Source organism: Rhinopithecus roxellana, chromosome 4 (assembly GCF_007565055.1).
Source record: "Rhinopithecus roxellana isolate Shanxi Qingling chromosome 4, ASM756505v1, whole genome shotgun sequence".
NCBI classification, from domain to species: domain Eukaryota; kingdom Metazoa; phylum Chordata; class Mammalia; order Primates; family Cercopithecidae; genus Rhinopithecus; species Rhinopithecus roxellana.
In genome coordinates, this window is record NC_044552.1 from 159,819,860 (window position 1) to 159,837,567 (window position 17,708).

Below are 17,708 nucleotides of genomic sequence, written 5' to 3' on the forward strand. Positions count from 1 at the left end.
CAATGTCTGTTTTGAGGTTTTGTAAAGAAGGTTTGGTCAATGCCATATGCTCAGAATGGTCCTATTCTTGGACTGTGAATGTTATCTCTGAGGGTGTAATCAGAGTCTAAACTGTGTGAGCAGGTTCCTCATTACCTCTTGATCACTGTCATTATGGTGCTGTGCTTTATTTCCAGATCTGGGCATCTTTCCTTAGGCTACCACAGAACACGGAAATTGTACATAATGTACACCCATCTCTTCCACTATGCCTAGCAAAGGGTTCTGACCTATCACAGGGATTTAAAATAACAGAAAACCTCACAGCTTCACGAAACGCATTTGTCGATCCTTTTGCAACTTACGTGTGATGATTGGGTATTTACGCTCATGTGTGAGCTATGCTGCCCTCCAACCTTGTTACCACATTTGCACATTATCCATCTGATATAAAAAACCAACCAACCAACAAATCAATGAAAAAAAGAGAAAACCTCAGTTGTTAAATCGTCTTCTCTTCTTCCCTAAAGTTATTGTGCTGGAACCCTATAGAGGAAGCACAGGTTGGCTTCAGTTTGGTGTTATTTTTTTGAACATGGAGGTATTCTGTGCTTCACATTCTTCTGGGAAAAGTCCCAGTCACCACTGGGGAAGGAATTCACAAGTCTGTAAGTCCACTACCTACTGCCCACTAAGGGAGGGGCACAGGGTGGGTTGGAGGTTGCTGAGGCCAAAGGAAGAGGATAACAACAGGCTAAGCTTTTTCTTTTCCCCACCCCCAACCACAGGCCAACATTTTTTTCATAGAGAAGTCACTTCATAGCATGATGTACCAACTTCAAAGATTTTGTGACATATTTTTAAACTCCTCCGAGAATGATATACAATATATTTCTGGTGCCTTAGAGTTTACTATGTACACTTTCACATATATTGTCTTATTTGATCTTCACAAGAACCTTAAGAGTGATCTCTTACTCCCCTTTGTGGGGGAGGAACAAAGACTGAGAAACTGTGACATTCTCAAGGCTATATGGTAAATCAACACTTTTTCATTGGCACCCATTATGTGTCAGGCATGATGCTAGTCCGTAAGGACCGAGCCAAGATGGGGACCAAGGTTTCAGAATTCTCAGTCTCCTGTCTGGCCTGTCCCATAATGTCTTCTTTCCTGATGAGGATAGTTGATTTAACCCTGCATTAGCTTCCAGCTGCATTTTTTTGCTCCCAGGTGAAACGTCTTCTTCTTCCCCACTGAAACACATTCACAGTCAAAGCTGCTTTTATTTCTGTCTGCATCATCTCACCTATTAGAATGTTAACTTCCTGAGAACAAGAATCATTTTGGCTCTTCATTGTTGTTATTTTCTGTCGTCTTATAGCCTACATGGTGCAGTTTTGTTCAGATAAATTGTGTAACATAAAATCCCTGTGATATATAAAGTTCTACAAATATAATTAGTCTGTAGGTGACTATAAAGTAAATCATGATATTTTTGAGGGGAGGTGATGAAAATTAGCTTGAACTTCTCCTTTTGCATGCACTTAGTTATTTTATTTATTTATTTATTTATTTATTTATTTTGAGACGGAGTCTTGCTCTGTCACCCAGGCTGGAGTGCAGTGGCCGGATCTCAGCTCACTGCAAGCTCCGCCTCCCAGGTTTACGCCATTCTCCTGCCTCAGCCTTCCGAGTAGCTGGGACTACAGGCGACCGCCACCTCGCCCGGCTAGTTTTTTTGTATTTTTTAGTAGAGACGGGTTTTCACCGTGTTAGCCAGGATGGTCTCGATCTCCTGACCTCGTGATCCGCCCGTCTCGGCCTCCCAAAGTGCTGGGATTATAGGCTTGAGCCACCGTGCCCGGCCTCACTTAGTTATTTTAAAGTGATTGACATTAAGTTGTGAAGTACAAATTAGGTAGAAGTAATAGATTTGTCACAATATGTAGGGGAAATACAATCTTACTCATAAAATATAGTTAAATTATTTTGAATACTCAGGCCTGTAGTTTGACATTGTGTGTGTGTGTGTGTGTGTGTGTGTGTGTGTAAAGGAAAATAATATAAAGCTAATTACATCCAGAAATGGAAGAAATGGGAACTGGAGACTGGGAGGCTGCAGCCTTTTTTCATCCAAAACAATCTCAATTCCAACAACAAACCTTTATGAAAGAGTTCAGTTTTCTAAGTGAACTGATGAGTTCACTTTTCCTTTTCATTTTTCTTTCCAAATTGCACAGCTGAAAAGCATTGTCAGTGGAAACACCCTGTTAAGTCAGTGATTTATACACCCTATCTGTTAGTTTTTGTTTGAAGATTCTATTTTAACTACTATCTCTTTGAGAAGACAAACATGACATTCTAAATATAGTCCTCAAATTTTTATATATTCACACTCATTGCAAAACATTTCTGAGTTATATGTAATTAATGTACCCAAAGAGAGATTGAAACAATTTCAGGGGTTTCTTGTCCACACTTATCTTAGCCTTTATATGCCATAAGAGGGTTAGCTGGATTCCAGAACATTCACCAACAGAATTTGACGTTTAAGAGGTCTAAAATTAAAGCTGTGTGTGTGTGTATGTGTGTGTGTGTGTGTGTGTGTGTGTGTGTGTGTTGAGATGAAAGTCTAGAAAGGGATGGAGATAAGAAAGCAGAAAAAATGTCATTATATACAAGTTTATTTGTGATAATGACATTATTTAAGAAATACTTTGAAAATAAAATTTGAATATTCCACTGCAATTAAAATGAATAAACGGTCTGTATATTAAGATGGATAGATAAGGTAAAAAATAACATTGAATAAAAAAAGTCAGCCTGGGCAACATAGTGAGACTTTGTCTCTACAAATAATAAAAAATGTTAGTCGGGTGCCTGGAGTACCAGCTACTCAGGAAGCCGAGGCTTGAGCCTGGGAGGCTGAGGCTGCTGTGAGCCATGATTTCTCCACTGTACCCCAGCCTGGGCAACAGAGTGAGACCCTATTTCAAAACAAATCTAAGTTGTACAAAAATATTTAACCATGACAACTTTTATGTAAAATAAAAAATACACAAAATATAATATATGAATTCATATATGTATGGTATGATTATTTTTTAAAGCATACATATATTGAATTTTGGTTAATAAATTTCTATGGAGAGGTAGGATAGAGAATGTAACTGGGGAAAGATGAATTCAATTTTAATATTTTATTTCCTTTAATGAAGAAAATATAAGAACCAAATATGGCAGATTATTCATAGTTCAATGGATGGTGTTTGTTCTATTATTTCCTATTTCAGTATATACATATTTTCCAAATTAACAAGAAAAAGGAAATTTTAGCCTTTAAAACCATTTGTATATTGAGAAATTCTAGAGTAATATAAATTTGGAGGTTTAAGATGTACATCATAAAAAAAAGTGAGCTCATTTTTAAGTGTTCTGATTACACGTGCGCCATTTATGGAGGTACAATGTTTTCTTTAAAAATGTTCACCACGTTACTATTTGAGATCCACTAATATTTTAATATTGTGTTAGCAAAGATTTTTGGTAGTCCCTTTAGTGCTCAGCGTTGGTGCATTAACTCAGAGGTGTTTTGAAGTTTTCATTTTCAAAAACATTGATGATGTGCTTTCATTTTCTTATTTCATTTCACTCACTGATATGGTTTGGCTCTGTGTTCCCACCCAAATCTCATCTTGAACTGTAATCCCCATAATCCCCGTGTGTCGAGGGAGACATCAGGTGGGAGGTGCTTGAATCACGGGGCGGGTTTCCTCCATGCTGTTCTCATGGAAGTGAGTGAGTTCTCACAAGAGCTGATGGTTCATAACGCAGTTTTCCCCGCTCTTGCTCCCTGTCTCTTGCCTACACCAAGTAAGATGTGCCTGCTTCATAACACAGTTTTCCCCGCTCTTGCTCCCTGTCTCTTGCCTACACCAAGTAAGATGTGCCTGCTTCCCCTTCTGCCACAACTGTAAGTTTCCTGAGGGCTCCTCAGCCATGTGGAATTTTGAGTCAATTAAACCTCTCTCCTTTTTAAACCCAGTCTCGGATGTTTCTTTATGGCTGTGTAAAACAGACGAATACACTCACTATCTGTGCAGTTGTGAAATTTGAAATAAATTTAGGCAGAAAAAGAGATCTTCCTTTAAATCTTTGTTCTGGGAAGACTGAGGGTTAGCTAAATTCTGCCTCCATTGGTCAGGCCTTGATTTCCTTCTTTTTTTTTTTCTTCAAAAATCTTAATCTTAATTGAAATATAATAATTGCATTATTAATAATAATTGTATATATAGGAGGTACAGTGTATACAGTGTAATGTTTTAATGTATAAATACACTGCTGAATGATTAAATCAAGCCAATTAACATATCTATTACCTCACTTATTTTTTTGGTAGAAAATATTTAAAATATACGCTTTAGCAATGTTGAAATATGCAATATATTATTATTGCTGTTATTATTATTATTTTTTGAGATGGAGCCTTGCTCTGCTGCCAGACTGGAGTACAGTGGCACAATCTCAGTTCGCTGCAACCTCTGCCTCCCAGGTTCAAGTGATTCTCCTGCCTCAGCCTCCCAAGTAGCTGGGACTACAGGCACGCACCAGCATGCCTGGCTAATTTTTGTATTTTTGGTAGAGACGGGGTTTCACCATGTTGGCCAGGATGGTCTTGATCTCTTGACCTCATGATCTGCCTGCCTTAGCCTCCCAAAGTGCTGGGATTACAGGCGTGAGCCACCATGCCAGGCCACAATATATTATTATTAACTATAGTCATGATGCTGTGAAATAGATCACTAAAACTTACTATTCCTCTTTAATTGAAAATTTGTATCTATTGGCCAACATCTAGCTCCTTTTCCACAAACCCCTGACCCTTGCTCTAGCTTCTGGTAACCACCATTTGACTCTTTACTTCTATAAGTTTGACTTTTTTAGATTCCACATGTAAGTGAGATTATGCAGTATTTGTATGTCTTTGCATGGCTTATTTAACTTAGCATTATACCTTCCAGGTTGTCCATGTTGTCACAAATGACAGTATTTCCCTCTTTTAAAAGGCTGTATAGTATTCTATTGTGTATATAGACCATATTTTCTTTATCCATTGATTCCTTGAGATACCTTATGTTGCTTCCATACCTTATGAATAATGCTGCAATGAAGATGGAGGTGCAGATATCACTTTGACATATTGATTTCAACTCCTTTGGGTATATACCCAAAAGTGGCATTGCTAGATCATAAGGTAGTTGTATTTTTAATTCTTTGAGGAATCTCTATAGTGTTTTCCATAGTAGCTGTACTCATTTACATTCTCACTCATACTCATTGTATCAGGGACCAGGGTACCCTTTTCTCCCCATCCTTGCCAACACTTGTAATCTTTCATTTTTTCTATGACAGCTATTCTGACAGGTATGAGGTAATACCTCATTTCAGTTTTACTTTTTATTTCCCTGATGATTAGTGATGTTGAACATTTGTTCATATATCTGTTGGCTTCTTTAGAGAAATATCTGTTCAGTTTATTTGCCTGTTTTAAAAATTGGATTATTTATTTTCTCGCTATTGAGTAGTATGAGTTTCTTACATGTTTCAGATATTAGTGTTTAATTGTTTGCAAGTACATTCTCTCAATCCATGGATTGTCTCTTCAATCTGTTCATTATTTCCTTTGCTGTGCAGAAGTTTTTTTTACAAGGTTTTATGCAATCCCATTTGTCTATTTTTTGCTTTTGTTAGCTGTGTTTTTGGGTCATATCCGAGAAACAAAAACAATCCTAAAATTTGTGTGGAACCATGAAAGATGCCAAATAGTCAAAGCAATCATGAACAAAAAGAACAAAGCCTGGAGGCATCACACTACCTGATTCTGCAATATACTACAAAGATACAGCAATTAAAACAGCATTGTAATAGCTTACAAACAACACATCTAAGCAGTGGAACAAGATTGAGAGCCCAGCAACAAACCCACATATCTATGGTCAATTGATTTTGGATAAAGGTACTAAGAGCACACAGTTGGGAAAGGATTGTTTTCTCAATTAATGATGCTGAAAGAGTGGCTACCCACATGTAGAAGAATACAATTCAACCCTTATCTCACCACTTATACAAGAATGAACTAAAAATGGGTTACAGGCCTAAACATTAAACCTGAAACTATAAACCTACTAGAAGAAAACATAGGGGAAAAACTTCAAGACATGGGTTTAGACACTGATTTTATACGACCTTCGTTTCTTAATTAGCCTGGCATCTGACCTCTGGGGCAATTGGGCTGCACGAGATGGGATGCTTTGTGGTTTCATTTCTCCATTACTTTTTGTTTCCCAGGTTGAGACATCAATCTCTCAAACAAAAAATGTTTAAAAATTTAATTGATTTGTTTAATCAAAAACGCATTCATTATTAAAAAATTTAAAAATGCTAGATGAAGTAAAACATAGGGCTCCTCCTTCATTTCCAATCTTCTACTCCTTTTTCCCAGTGGTTGCCACTGTTAAAAGTTTAGGATGTGCTATTCCAGCCCTTTTCATATACACATCAAACATATAAACATCTAGACACACGACTACACAGACAATTTTGTTGCTTATATTTTAATAAAAATAATATAAAATGATACACTTTGTTCTACAATTTCCACTTAACTGTTTGTCATAGATCACCCCTCATGTCCATAGACATATTTACCTACTTCTTTTGAAGAGCTTCAAGATGTCTATAGAATGAATATACAATTATATATTTCTTTTCTTCTTAATGGTCATTTGTTTACAACTTTTCACCATTATATAGAATATTGCAATTAAAATATGCTTCTTTGTCCTTTGCAAGAATAAATCTGGGAGCTAGACTCAGAAGTCAAAATGTTGAATATAATTATTCAACAATAATGTGTTGAATACACATTATTTTATAAATACTGCAACATTTTCCTGAAAAAATGATGTGCTGATTTATAATCCCATTAGAAGTTTATGAGATTGCTTGTTTTCTTCTACCCTTCATAACTTTTTATATTACGTACTGTTAGTTTTAATTTTTCAGTATATGAGAAAAGTGCCGTTTCATTTCCTTCCTCCCTTCCCTCCCTCCTTCCCTGCCTCCCTCCCTTCGACCCTCGCTCCCCCCTCCTTCCTTCCTCCCTCCCTCCCTCCTCTCTTCCTTCCTTCCTTCCTTCCTTCCTTCCTTCCTTCCTTCCTTCCTTCCTTCCTTCCTTCCTTTTTACTTCCTTTTTTATTTTTTCATTCATAAGGGAGATAATTGCTTTACTTGTTTTTTGGCCATCTCTCAGTTGTAATATTTAGCATACTATGATGTACTTTTTTCCACAAACCTTTTCAATTTCTACTTTATTACATCCTTTACATATTTGAAACTAATTTTCTCATTAGTGTTTTTAATTGACCTGTTGTAATTGTACATATTTATGGGGTTCCAGAGACTGGGGAAGGGAGGAAGGAGAGAAAGATAGGGAGATGTTGGTCACTGAGTACAATGTTTCCATTGCTTTTTTCTCCTGAAAAGCACTCTGGAACTTGTGTAATAGTTATAATTGTAACTCACTACATTGTGACTCACCTGATCATAGCAGCATGCATTTAAAAGGAGGAGAGGGTAATGTAAATGAATCTGGAGAGTGCTACAACTGTGTAGAAGACATTGCTAGTGGCCTATCCAATATCCATACCCCGTTGTTAATGAACTAATAGAACATTGATTTCTTGAAGTTCAGCAGTGTGTCCAGTCAAAAAACTTACTTCCTCAGCCTCTTTTGCAGCTATTGTTGAACATGTGACTTGGTTTGAAACAATAAAAATAATTGGGAGTCATTGAATAAGTATTCCAGAAAATGTTTTGAAAGGTACAACCTTATCGGGCTAAATTTCTTTGCTCTTCCCACTTCCTCTTCTCTCTTCCTTTCTGAAATGCAAACCTTATGCCCGTAAGTATGGTAGCCATCTTGCAAACAGGAAGATGAAGACCACATGCGAAGGATAGCAGAGTTGAAGAACAGCAGGACCCCAAGACCTAGATGCCATCGTCTAGAAGCTGGCTCAGATTGGGCTTGTCCACTGGTAGACTCATTGTTATACGAAAAATGCTCAACAATAGAAGATCCATGTGTTTAAGCTACTATTATTCAGGTGTATCTGAGCTAGCTAGAGGAGAGCCTAGGGATGCTTTATTTTAGAGATGATGAAACTGAGATACCAAACAGGTTAAGCAGTACACCTTATATATGGTCTAACTGCACAACATCTGTATTCTATAATAATTGTTTTTTTGGAAAGACAACATGTTGAAATGTTTTAATGGTTATTTAGCCATACCTTTGGCAATCGACAGTGAATTTGCCTAGCTCTTTTTTTGCAGGATTCAAAGGATTTCCAACATGGTATTATTAACCTTTCTTCTTTGTCATCATTGAATGGCCTTTAGACCTCAATCTGAAGCTTGACTGTATTCTTCACAATCCCCATGTTAGGTATTTTGTTCATTCATCTTTATGGTTTAAAGAAAGGATAAATTCACAATTATTTGAGGTATGAGAGAAAATATTTTCTCTTTGATTTTGTAGTATATCCCATCAAAATAATACCAGAGAAATAAAAATTTTCAGGGCATTCTCTATTTCCTTCTTGATATATTTAATCAATATACCAAAGATCTTTGTTTATAAAACTTAATTTTGAGTAGAGAAATCAAATTGCACTAAAAGTATATCTAATAGTCTCTTGTTATTTAATAAGAACTTCCATATTTTAAAAAACAGACATTTATTATCACTTATGTGTTGTCAGGCACTGTTTTTTGCTTTCAATGAAAAAGTGAGTGTGACCATGTCTCTACATAGGGAAGGATCAAATATAATGGAACAGATAAATAAGTGAACCAATGATTACAGCTTAGTGAGAAGAAGGCAGTGAGAGAGGTGTTTATAGGGTCCGATGGGAAGGGAGAAGAAGAATATTGAAATCAAATTGTCAGTTAGGAGAGACATCCCAGGAGAGAAGATACCTCAGATATGTCACTAGGGAAAAATAAAGAGTTGGCCAGGCATAAAAGGGAAGGAACATTCTAGCTGAATACAATATGTTTAATGAATATATAAAACGAGGCAAGCAGGACTAAATTGAGGAAAGCTTATATAATTTAGGATAGCTGGAATAAAAGTTTATGTGGGAGACAGACACTAGATAAAGCTAGAAAGCTAAAAGGGGGCAGACCAGAAAGGAAATTACTCAGTTAAATTAATATCAATTCAACAAGCATTTTGAGTATCTCACTATGTACCAGGCACTGTCCTGAGATGTGGATTACAAAGGCCATAAGGATTTACAGTTTTGTTCTAAATTGAGAGGGTGTGATTTTTTTTTTCTCTGAAGGTTCCTCTGGATATTTCCAAGGCCAACATGTGTCTTGAGTCATAGAGGAAGAAGAACCTGGAGGTGGGATGGAGAGTGAGCTAAGCAGTGTCTGCGGTCCTGGGGAGCATTACTGCACCTGCTAGTCCACAGAAACCTTGTTGGCTATTGATGATTCCTGGCTTTTCCCTGAGAGCAACTGGATGCCATTTTCTACCTGAAACCCTGATACTTAGGGATGGAAATGAGGCTAGGAATGTGAATGAGAATGGGTTGGCTCCTACTTGTGTGATGTGAGATAATGAGAACATTGATATAATGGAAGCTTTGCTTGGTTGAAGCTCTTTATGATGCTCCTTGTGTTACCTTATTTGGATGATTATATGTTGTTTTTATTATAGGATTGATTCAGTTATCAACTATCACTGTCTTCCATTTTGAGTTCCAATTTAACATTTTCAGAAACTTAAGTAAAATGCATTTTCATGACTGTTCATGGTATTGTATCCTTTTCCTTTCCACGTAAACCAGTCTTGACTTCCCAAGACTCTTTGTTTCCCATCATGTGCCTCTCTAGTGTCTTCTGCAATCTTATTTGCCATTAATTGTTCTGTAGCTGAAAAAATTCCTGCTTCCTCAGAGATGCCATTTTCTGAGGAGGTGAAGTTTTTAGTACTTCTCAATTCTGCATCATCTTCCCTTTTTCTCCTCTCCTCTCTCATCCGTTTAAGAGTCTTATTCTTTGTTGGTTTCTGTCATTTGTCATTACTTCTACCATTGAGTACTTACATTTCTGATAGGACATGCTTCAAGAAAGAATCTTCTTCAGGAACCAAAGGAATGATGCTATTTACAATAGTAAAGAGATAGACAATGGGGTCAAATTTAGTGTCACTCACTGGCCTTGCCCAAAAATCACTCAGATCTCAACTTAAGTCTAGATAGAACGCTCTCCTTTTGGCCAAACCTATTTTTAAAGAAGGGTTATCAAATCTAAGAAATTTAGAATATTTGTTGAAGCTGAGACCTCACCATAGAAGAAAAGGCATTTTACCTTGCAGAACTTGTACTATTACTATAAAAGAAAGCAAGCATGCTAGTAGTGCTAGCATTTAAGAAGTTAACAATCTAAAGAAAGTCAGTTCTTTATTATGCTGACCAGCAGATGAACAGTTGTTCATGTTTTTAATTTTAAAAAAGGAGGCCACCGGCCAGGCGTGGTGACTCAAGCCTGTAATCCTAGCACTTTGGGAGGCCGGGGCAGGCGGATCACGAGGTCAGAAGATTGAGACCATCCTGGCTAACACGGTGAAACCCCGTCTCTACTAAAAATACAAAAAATTAGCCAGGCGTGGTGGCGGGAGCCTGTAGTCCCAGCTACTTCAGGAGGCTGAGGCAGGAGAATGGCGTGAACGCCGGAGGCGGAGCTTGCAGTGAGTCGAGATCGCGCCACTGCACTCCAGCCTGGGCGACAGACCAAGGCTTCGTCTCAAAAAAAATAAAAATAAAAAAAAATAAAAAAAGGAGGCCACCGATTTTTTGCTTTGTGTTACAGATACTACTAAATACTATGCTTTAACAACTTAAATACTTTTAATAGAAAGAAAAATCTTTTATATACTATGTATGTCAGTATTAGCATATAATCATAAAATAGAAGTAGTTAAATTTTGTTTAAACAAAGGTCTTGGTGATTTCATGTATTTATACTGAAATAGACATCTAAAAACAGCAGAAAAATTAATAACATCAACTACCTTATATTGACGTTATCCTGATAATAAATAGTATGTGTGCCTTGTTACCCTACCTTCATCTCTCTCCAGCAACATCTCTTTCTGTGCTGCCTTCAGTGACCTTCCAATTAGAATAAGTCCTTATGTAATAATGATACTGCAAATATTTACTAGTAGACCTTTTAAGTTAGAAATCATTGTAGTTTATAATTACAGTTTATGAAATATATTACTTGCCTCTGAATTTCCCAGTGTTTTTTTCTTCCCCCCCCCCGAGACAGAGCCTCGTTCTGTTGCTAAGGCTGGAGTGCAGTGGCATGCTATCTTGGCTCACTGCAACCTCTGCCTTCCGGATTCAAGCGATTCTCCTGCCTCAGCCTCCTGAGTAGCTGGGATTACAGGTGCGGGCCACCACACCTGGCTAATTTTTTTTGTATTTTTAGTAGAGATGGGCTTTTGCCATGTTGGCCAGGCTGGTCTCGAACTCTTGACTTCAGGTGATCCGCCTACCTTGGCCACCCAAAGTCCCAGTGTATATTTTACAGAACATTAGAACTGAGAACAGTTCCATGAATATCAGGGTCCTAGGGCCAAAGGAATGTGGGAAATAGGAATCTACCTTCCCTGCACCTAGAGCTGTGCTGTCGTGTTTTTCAAGAGAAATTCCTATCGTGTTTTTCTCTGGAAAATTTACAATGATCTTTAGTATACATTAAGAACTGATATCTGGAGTACAGAACCTTGTTTCATTTGTTTAATTACTGCTTTCTCAAGTAATAGACTCATTTGGATTAATGTTTTGGGATCAGTGTTCCAAGAGCCATCATTCAGGAAGCAATGGATTAACCAGACTTTCAAATATGAATGGTTTTAGAAGTCAATTTTTCAGGCTTGTTCTCTTGTACTCTTTTTTCTCTTGTTATATTTGCAAATTGCCTCCAATGTGGGGAAATTATTTTTAGCAAAATGTAATTGAAAGTAGATACTTTCATTTCAGTATTTACGAAGCTACCACTTATAGCTTCATCTAAATTCATTCTTCATCTAAATGAAGAATCAATAGCATCCAAAGCAAGCATATCCATTAAAAAATCTATTTCTATTAATGCATTACAAAATTTAGAACAATAGCACTCGGAATTTTAACACTTTTATATTGACAAATATATGACATTTTAAAAATGGAAACAATAATGGAAATAAATGTATTACAAATTACGGCCCAGGGAACGTTTCTAGGAAGAAGTAAATGCCTATTTCTTGAGTTTTCAAACATAGGGTGTTACTGTGATTCAAAGGAATACTGGCAAAGAAATAAAACTGAAAACATTAGCTTGGCCTTATTCAAAGTTGAAGATTTCTATAATTCTGATTTGCCATGTGTTAAAGGATAAAGGAATGTAAAATCACAGAGAATAATTTGAAGAATAATAACAGTGTGATAAAGCACTGAAAGGGTTCCATGCTAGTATAAATGGAAAGAAAACAGGGCTTAATTTAAAAGATTGAAAGGAAATGTGAGAACAAATGGGGACCTACCGACATTTTAAATTCTTGAAAGATGTGAACAGCATTCTCGTTTATGAAATACAGAACACATGCAATAACGGGGCCCTATCCGAATCTTGAAAGTTGAAATATGAGTGTTATCAAAAGGGACACTTTACATAACACGTCCCGACAGGCAGAGAATGTAAAATGGTTCAAGGAAGGTTTTAAGATATTCATAAATAAATCGTGATTTTAAAAAAATGTTGTTGCTACTTCAAATAGTCAAGGGAAATGGATCGCTTGTAAACAAATACGAATCTTGACTTTCTAAGTCAATATAATAAAGTATTTAAGAGTGTGGTCTCTGGAATTTAACTGCCTCATTCGTTATCACAACTTCTCCACTTACGTGTGATGTTTTAAAGTTACTTAATGTATCTAAATCTCACTTTCATCTATAACATTTGGCAAATGATAGGACCTGTCTCCCTGGATTGTTGTAAAGTTTCAGCACAGCTCTAGGTGCAGGAAAAGTAGATAAAAACTGGTAGGTATTGTAATACTCTGATAAAATGCATATTTGATGACATGTCATTGAACTTTTGGGCACAGAAAAATCCGCAGACACTTCTCAGAGCTATTTTAAAAGAACAGATACTAAGCTTGGAGGAAACTGGCAACATCTCCCATACTTTTAACCTCTTATGCAATATTCCCTATGGTACAATTTGAAATGATATAATGATTTTAAAGTTTATTATATGTCTAAATCGGCTGTTAAATGTGTTTGGTGATTTTCTGTGCCCATAGTTTTGTCAACTCAAATATTTATTATAAAAAGCATTCCTGAATGTTTTATTTAAGTTTTATGACTTCTTTGCAAATATTTACTTTCTCGGAACTAGAAGAGAATCCTTCATCTTGCCCTAGTGATCAAATTCTTGTATTTTTAATTTTGTCTGATGTGATGGTAAAAGAAGAAAGTTGTTTTTCCTTAGCTATTGAAGTTTTCTGAGTGTACTTACTGTAAGTAATGAACTTTCATTACTTTTGCAATTATAGCTTATTTGATTGAATTTTCCACTGACTGCACAAAACATCTGTCCTGCTGGAACCATACATAGTCTCTGGTCTGGGTAAAATATGCCATCAAAATATAGTAAGATTTGCAGTCCATTAATTTCTGAAGCAATGGGCAAGTTAGACTTCCAAAAGGGCCAACTTTATACTTGGGAATTCTGTTTCTGTGCTATCCATCTAAGTGGACTGAGACCATTCATGCTTTCTGCTTTGTTTTACTCTCTACTTAGTGTTTAATAAATAAATATAAACAATTAGCACAGTATTTGGTTTATTATTTATTAAATCAATCAATAAATATAAACAATTAGCACAGTATTTGGTTTAGTATTTATTTATTAGTGTTTAATAAATAAATATAAACAATTAGCACAATATAAACAATTAGCACAATTTATTCTGACTATAGCAGCGGTCCTCAGAGATTATAGAAATAACAGAGGTAAGAAGGTACTTCATTATGATTTTGCTGACATTAGGATGCCGTTATTGGAACTGAGTATTAAGATTTTTTTTTGATAATGGCACTTTTATGTGAACTTGTTTGAAGGCTAAGACTAAAGATACTTGAAAGGTGGAAAAGAAGCTCCCAGAAATACAAGAACTTTTGATTTTGTCTGAAAGTATAGTGAAAGACTGTTATTATCATTACCATCATTTCTTGTTTTTTACATAAATGTATTTCAGAATATATGCCCAGAATACTTCTCTAGTAAGGTCTAGAGATTATTTTCTTATGTTTCAGAGAAAACAGGTAAGGCATAAAGAAATCACAGAGAAAGAATAATGTTGAATATGTACAAAGGCTCAGAGCAGTCACCAGTAAAGGTCATTAATTTCTATAAAGATTTTGGAGCTACCATATCAATTTACTCAAGTTTGGTTTGTGTTTCTCAATCAACAACTGTTACTCCAATTTCCAAAATAGAAACTATTGTCCATCCAAGTCTCAGAATGTTATGGTTGTAGAAACCATTCATGTTCACCCACATTTTCCATACTTCCTTACAGTCTTTTGCCTTATGATTGGTTTCTGCTCAGAGAATGGGTCAGAAGTAATAAATACCGTTTCCAAGACTGGCTCTTCACCCTTCTCTCTTTCTCTCCCAGGTCAACCTTAGAGGTCAAGTGTTCCAGATGGCAGAGCTACAAGATAAAGGGGCTGCTTTGTCCAAATTAGGCAGAGCCACCAGTAGAAAACAAACATTTTAAATCTTAAATTTGTAAGATTTAGGTCTGTTGCAGCACCCATATTAAATAATTGCTATCCCATTACTAAGTGACTTATGCAAGCCATGTGTAATTCCAGTGAGATAATTGCCATTGCACCTATGAGAGTGAACATTACTTCAAGAGGGTTATCTATGACTCTTTGGCACTATCTAAGCTATATATTATGTCCATTCCTCAGCTCAGTAAGATACAGCATTTATAGTCATACATGCTTATATTCCTATGTATAGCTTATTCAACTACTAACTAAGCAGACCAATGATAAAAATAGTACAACATGAACTGCTTTTGTGAGGGAGGAGAGAGAGCATAGGAGTAGGCTCAGGAAGCCCCACTGGAGGATGACCAGGTAAACAGGCAGGGCTGAGAACTAGGGAATCGTCAAGGGTTGAGGAAGGAGTGAAACGACCTCTCAAAGAGCATCCCTGAGAAATAGGCTTTCAACATCCAGAGCAACCATAAGGCTGAGAGGAAAAATTGTGACCATGCCATCATCACAGTGGGACCTGCTGAGTACAAACTGCTAGATTCATACTGAAGGCTCCTTCCTCCCTTTCCTATCATAGACATAGATGAAAACACACTGGTGGGGAAGGGTTGAGCCCTGCGAGGTTATCTGATGCACCCTCTCTACCACTTTTGTGCATCTTAAATGGGGTTTAAATATCCTAAAACGTCTGCAATGTGTTCATTTCCTGTGGTAGATCTACAGTGTGTGACAGGAAATCTATTTCTTTTCCTGTAGATGCTAAATTCATTACCTTGACACAGAATTTAGACTCACTCTTTGCACTAGCTGCCATAGCAACCGGTATCAGGCATTTTTTTTTTTTTTCCTCATTTTTCTTTCGCTGGAAGCAGGGTAGTTAAATGTAGTGGTAAGAACAGTACTCAAAAATTTTGTAAAAGGCACCTAATACTGCTGTACCAAGGGTCTCTTCATACTGTCACCTCTGTTATTATATACTTCATAAACTCATAATCATGTTATAGATTGTAAGCAGAATTTAAGCTAGTAGAATATGGGATTCTTTAATATCATTTTATGAAGGAGTTTCCTTTTCTCTTTTTCAAATTCACAGCATTGAGAGCTATTTGAAATAATGGATATAATTGATTATTATTGAAGGCAAGTCTTGGACAGGTACTAGATTTAAGTGGTCCAAATGTTGTTATGGCTCTGAATAACACTACATTAAAATTCCATGTGGATTGGAGTGGCATCTGTTTCTGTCTTCAGTAAAGAGAAGAACACCACAAATACATCATGAAAACAAATTGTCCTGGTTTCCTAAAGAGCAAAGTGAATACTTACAAATAACAAAACAACGTTAATGATTTTTCCTATCATAAATGCTAGCAGGGTTGGTTTGAATTGGAGGCTACAGAGGAAGAGAAAGAACACCTGTTTTTAAGGGTCCAACATTTATGTGCTAACAGATATCAAAAAAGTGAGGCCGTGGGCACACACACACAGATGCCCAGAGAAAATTCTTAAAACACTTGGACATTTTGAGGCTGTGCCAGTGACAGGCTAGGTACTAAACAGCAACAATCATCTAGCATTGTACATGCTCAGGGCTCAAACCAGCCAGCCCATCTGGTTTAGCTTACTTGGACTGTTTAACTTTTATTTTAAACGTAGTGTTCAGAAACTACTTTGAGGTAGGAGAAGGCTCTAAGAAAAACCATTAAGTTTTACAGCTCAAAGCAAATACATCTCAGTGACTGAAGAAGGGGTGATTGTTTATAATGTTTCTTATCGTTTTTTTCTCTCTCTTATGTTCATTCTTATCTCCTTTCACCACAGAGATATTTTGCACGTAGTGATTATCTCATTTCTTTCCTTATTCTTAAGCCTGAAATAAATCCAGGTCTATACAACAAGATTCTACTGTCACGTATTCGTATTTCTTTCTTCCTCAAATTATTTCCCTTATTAAACATTAATTTGCTTACTTGGTAAATTAGGGTTGAAGTCTTAGTAATGTATTTTGGTAACACATAGTCATATACAATCCAGATAATGCAAGTCCTATGTAAAAGTAGAGCACTTTAGGCCCTGCGTTAGAATTTTGTTCAGCCATCCAAATTATCCTAAGGCATTGCATTGGTTGGTGAATATTTCATTAAGTGGCATAATAGGACATTCGAACAATATGACTGAAATAGACAGAAAATATAAGAAAAGTATAATGAGAGTAAACTCAGAGTCAACAAGTGCTTGAGGAGTGATAGACTAGGCAGACAGTGCAGGGAATACAGAAATGTGTAAATGGCGGCCCCTTTCCTCAGGCATCTGGTCTAATGCTCAATAATTGCAACAACAAGATTTAGATAATGTGCCACCAATTACATATGCTAGCAGCGGAGAGGTAAACTACTAGTAACTGACTAAATAAGAAACGTTTCACAGGTGAGTAGAACTTGGCAGATGTAACTAAAGGAAGGGTTCAGGGCTTAACAGTAGTAGTATGTGAAGGAGAGGCATTCTAAGATAGACATGAGAAATGCAAGAATTTTTGCCCTGGGAAAGAACTATTCATGGATCCTGGTTTGACTAGGGCAGGGTATAGTGAGAGTGACACTTTAGGAAGATGAAGGAAGACAATTCCATGTTTTGGCTCTCTCGGGGAGTGGAAATGGGTCAAATAACAAGGGACTGTATTAGGATAGTGGTCATAAAATGAGTTAAGAAAGTACATTATTTCGGCCAGGGTGCAGTGGCTCACGCCTGTAATTCCAGCACTTTGGGAGGCCGAGGCCAGTGGATCATGAGGTCAGGAGTTCAAGACCAGCCTG

General features: G+C 36.7%; 1 non-coding gene across 1 annotated transcript; it reads left to right on the forward strand.

Moving 5' to 3' along the window:
* The first annotated feature begins 327 nt into the window (after positions 1-327).
* On the forward strand, positions 328-429 carry LOC115897212. The gene has a single exon (XR_004057140.1). It is a non-coding gene; the product is annotated as a small nucleolar RNA U13 (small nucleolar RNA).
* Positions 430-17,708: the final 17,279 nt, after the last annotated feature.